We start from the raw sequence: 5,159 nt of genomic DNA, 5'->3' as shown, positions 1-5,159 counted from the left end.
GTGCTATAGAATAAATATTTGTTGGTGGCTTAGCTCGTTCAAATCTTTCCTTGTAGCCAGCACTTGGACTACACCATGATGGTCTGTGTCTCATGTCCCATGAGTTCTTCATGACAGCCATGAGCCTTCCTCAAGGGAAGTAAAGTCGGGAGAACATACAGAAGTCATCTAATGATGAGATATCAAAGAATTTCTCATGCCATATGAATCCCCCTATATTTCACTCTAGCCAGCAGGAAGGAAAATCATCAGCATTACAGACAATTCACCTTCAGATATATGTTCACAAATTTACTATCACATAAAGCACACAGTTACCCTGAAAAAAATCAAGCTTTTCATTTTTTATAAATATGATATGGGAGGGATTTTGACACTGAATAACATAACGCCATTCTTCAAGGTCAGGGTAAGTAGCAGAGTTTCTGATATGGTTTGGCATGGGGCACAACATATAAAGACTTTAGGCCATTGCAAATTCCCTGAATCTTTCATCAAATAGTTTAATCTCAACTCCTTTTAAGTCGTTCTTGTGAATGCCATAAAGACATGCAAGGAATAAATTTCATGCTATATTCCATGGCACACTTGTAATGTGGCTAGTCTGCTTCTCTGCGTTCCTTGCTGAACATATTTTAAAGATATTTGGGGAAGCAGAGAAACTGTTAGACCGTAATTTTTTTCTGGGAAAAAATTGTTAGGATAAATTGACTGTTACTAAGGAACACAGACTTTGAGAGCAGGATAAATTTCCAGTGTCTTGGTTTCAGATAATTCCAGAGGTTGTGCCAAGAAATATAAAATCTAGCATCCTCATCTGAGAGAGAGAGGGAGACAGACAAACAGACAGACAGACAGACAGAGAAGCTGAGAATGTGTGAATGGCACAGAGGGTCAGGAAAGACTACACAGACACACACACACAGACACAGACAGACAGACAGACAGACAGACACACACACACACACACACACACCATGCTTCAGATTCTAGCTGTTCTGCAGCTGTGGAGGGTGAACAGAGACAACTGGCAACTCAGTTCTCCTGGCAGAGTTGCAGGCTGGCACTCACCACTGCCTTTTCCTGATTTCTTTCCCATTAAAGGATTTTAAAGGTACTCCTGAAAAGAATAACAAAATACAAAATTCTCTGAGTTTGACCTTTTCCCTGGTGTTTGCTCTAACTGTCTGCTATAAAGTCTAGCTGGAGATGCCATATCTGCTGTAGTTGTTGGGGGTACTTTATGTACTTCCTCGAGTTATATGGATGTAGAAAGCAGGCTTGTTAATAAGAATGAGACATACTGTTGGGCTGCGTCCTTCTGTAATCATGTCCTTTCAATTGTCAGCTGACTCAGTGATTGCTTCTAACCAAACAACGAAGACTACGGGATATTGTTCCACGATTACACAACACAAATTGATGCTATAGTTCAAGAAGGTTCCCCAAAAGTATCTATGTAAAAGGTTGGCCTCTAGAGTTCTGGTACTGGGAGATACTATAGACTTTGAGGTGGTAGAGCCTAGTGAGAGGTCTTATATCATTGGGGGTTGTTTGAATATATTTGTATTGTATTATCTATCATCTTTTATCTATGTATTATCTATCTATCTATCTATCTATCTATCTATCTATCTATCTATCTATCTATCAATATTTCCTCTGACTTTAGCAGTGAATACTCTCTTTGAAACCTGCCATAATGTACAAGTCTTAGAATAGGTGCAAACACATAAGCACCCCTTTGTGGACTTTATTCTCTAGATCTGTAAGCCAAAATACGTTTCTCTTTACTTCATAAACAGCCATGGTCAGATACTTAGGTATAATGATGCAAGGCTACTATAACTAGAGTTTTACCTTGACAGCAGGCTCTCTATCTCTCTGGTGCAGTCTCTTTAACTAAGTGAAAGCTAGGGTTTAGCTGTTCATGAGTCAAGGATCTAAGGATGGTTTTGAACCAATAATGATCAAGGAACTGACATCATTCATCTAATACCCTTCAGGGAACTAGATCCTGCTATTGCCACCCAGAACTTAGAAACAGCTCCTGCAACCACAGGTTTCAGATACCCCACCCCACCCCACACCCCCCAATGCTTAGCAACACTGAAGCACTGTGAGAGGCCCTGAATCTGAGACACAACCAAACTTAGGCTGGATTATTGACACACAGACTCCAAGAAATAATAAACATGTGTTATTTAAATCCAGTCTCTTTGATGAGTGATTTGTTATAAAATAATAGGTAGCCAATCTACCAAACGTCAGCTTCCTCATAAGCAATTACTTTCTCTTTCTCTAATACTTCTGAAAACAAACATAAAAGCCATCTAGTTGTATGATGTACCAAAATGTGAAGATGCTTTTATAAAGGTAAAAGCATTTTTAAAACCATTTGCTATAGACTATCAGTGTACTCCCTGAATGGGTTGATGGTTTCAAAGTATATTTTGTCCTCTCAAAGATATGTGATTCCCCAGCTCGAGTCCTCTATAATCTGAAGAGGAATGGAATTAACAATACATTATGGGTTTGCAGTACTCCAAACTGAAGTTTTCCAAATCAAGAGCTATGAGACAGGGAACCAACCCTTTTATGTAAAAGGACTAACAAATGAATACCCTGTGCTAGAGGTACCTCTACCTGACTCTGGCCCATAGCTAATAAGACACTTGTTTCATATTTGGTCAGTGGGTACCTTGCTCTTCATAACAGTGGGATAGAGTATTATGTGACCTGAAGAAAGGAATGTGAAATACTATCCCAAACTCTCTCTCCAACACAAAGGGAAAGAATGGCTTCCTTTTACTCTGTGTCTGCTGCCTCCTCTTCTTCTTGTCTACTAAGTGCTGTCTTGCTTAGGGTTTTATCGTTTTGAAGAGACACCATGACCATGGCAAATCTTATAAGAGAAAACAATTGATTGGGGCTGACTTATAGTTCAAACATTTAGTCCATTAACATCATGGTGGGACGCACAGTGGTGTGCAGACATGGTGCTGGATATGTAGCTGAGAGTTCTATATTTGGATCCACAGGCAGCAGGAAGTGACCATGGCATACTAGGTCTTGCTTTAGTTTCTGAGAACTCAAAGCCCAACCCCTAGTGTTGCACTTCCTCTATCAAAGTCACACTTATTCCAACAGAGCAACACCTGCTAATAGTACCACTTCTTATAGACCCTTGGGGGCCATATTTATTCAAACCACCACAAGTATCTTGTTATTATATACCCTACAAGTTACATCAGAACAGAGTTATCAGCTGGGTATCAAAGAAAGATTCTGTTTTCTTTCCAGATAGTTGAAGCAATCTGAGGTTCCTCCAAGTGTGATTTATGTGTGAGTTTGGGTTTATCTTTGGGAGTTGCTGTTTGGGCACTGAACTGTGTGATTCTGTTGAAGAAATCCAAGAGGACCCATCCTCTTATGGTGACTTTTGATCATCCCAAGATGGGACCAAGGCATTTTTACTCTCAATGTCCCTCCTTGGGGCAAAGGGCACACGGAGTGGAGCCCAAGGGCTGTTCTAAAAGCTTTTAAACTTTGGGGACTAAGTTCTCCTATGGCCTCCTTAAGGAAGCTGAACTAAACTGAGCACCTCTACCACCTCATTGTTGGAATTTTTTAGCTTAAACAGCCATTGGGGTCTCATGGCCCTGGTCCATATTTTTTTTTCCTGGTCTGTGGGACCAATTAGGGAATGAAATACATGGTTATTAAGGCCTTTCCCTCCACTACTTTGTACAAATCCTAAAACATTCTGTTGACCCATTTGCATATGTGTCTGGGTCTGCATCCACTCCCAAAATGACCTCCGACTATCTGGCAACCTTTCTGGCTTATCACAAACCCATTCAGACCTTTATTAAAGCAGGCAACCAGATGTTTTACCCCTCCCCTATGGACCCCTGACCATAATTCCATCTAAGTTTCTCACCCAGAATTGGAACTTCACACTTTGTAGATATTGTGGGCTGGATGATTATGTAAACACCAGCTACTTCCCTAGCCTTAGCAAGTATTTGGGCTTTTGCATCTCTGTTACAGCAACAATCCAAGACTACCACTGCCTTTTGCTAAGTAAGGATACAACAAGGATAAGCTAAGTTTCATGAAATCACATGCTGGGATTTTTTTTCCTGTTTTTGAACAACTCCCATAGTTTTTTCTCGTACCCTTAAGTCTCATATACAGAAAGGGATGTATACGCTAGGGAGATACCACCCCTAACGGAAGACTTCAATAGCTGATTCTAACTTTGTCTCCTCTATATAAGTGTGTTAGGTTAAAATGGTATCTAAGGATGACATAGAAGATAGAGAAATGGCATTATTAAATCGCAATGATACTAGACCTATTTGAGGTAATATAAAAGCCTTTTATGAAGTTAACACTGTGAGGAGAGGATCACACATTTAGCTGTAGGAGTGTGACCCACCATGATTTAAGAAAAAAAAAAAAGGAGGGGCAATATTTGTTGTGCCAAGAACCAGCCTTGTCTTGGAGAGGGGTTTTGAGAGAAGGGGTGCCTAGGAGCAGGGAAACAAATGTATGTACATTATTACACAAACAAGCCTCATGCCCTCAGCAGCCATCAATACTCATGACGGGTCCACATCTGATGGACCTGTCCCAGGATCAGGAGCCCTGTCTTCTGTCCCAAACCAATGCCATGCCAATGCTTCACATTGTTGGGCTGTTCAGGGAAGGCATAAGAAGAAAAGATAGCTTGCATTGCAATTTAAATAGTAGTTGGAAGTAAGATAAGCAAAAAGGAAATTCCAAGCCAGGGAAATAACTTTGGTCTAAGCTATAGAAATAGGAAAAAATGTCGAGTATATAATCACTAGCTATATAAGATAGTTTATGGGGCTACAGTATGAGCTACAGAGAGAACTGCCCCACTCTTGATACTGAAAGATGATTTTCCCTTCAGGCCTCAGGGAGCATACAAGTGACTAGCCTTTCAGGTTTGACTCTTAAAAAAGAAAAAAAAAAATAATCAAATTCATGCTAGCAAGGAATGAGGCCTGGAATTGCCCCGTTATCAGGACAGGAAATACAACTTCATTAGCTCCTAGCAAATCAAAAACAACTAGGGAATTTCAATGTAATAAGTTGATAAATTGATTTTGTTTGAATCTATAAATAAG

This window comes from Mus caroli, chromosome 1 (assembly GCF_900094665.2).
Source record: "Mus caroli chromosome 1, CAROLI_EIJ_v1.1, whole genome shotgun sequence".
Lineage (NCBI taxonomy): Eukaryota > Metazoa > Chordata > Mammalia > Rodentia > Muridae > Mus > Mus caroli.
The sequence above is the reverse complement of the archived record's forward strand: the minus strand, read 5'-3'. Positions refer to the sequence as shown.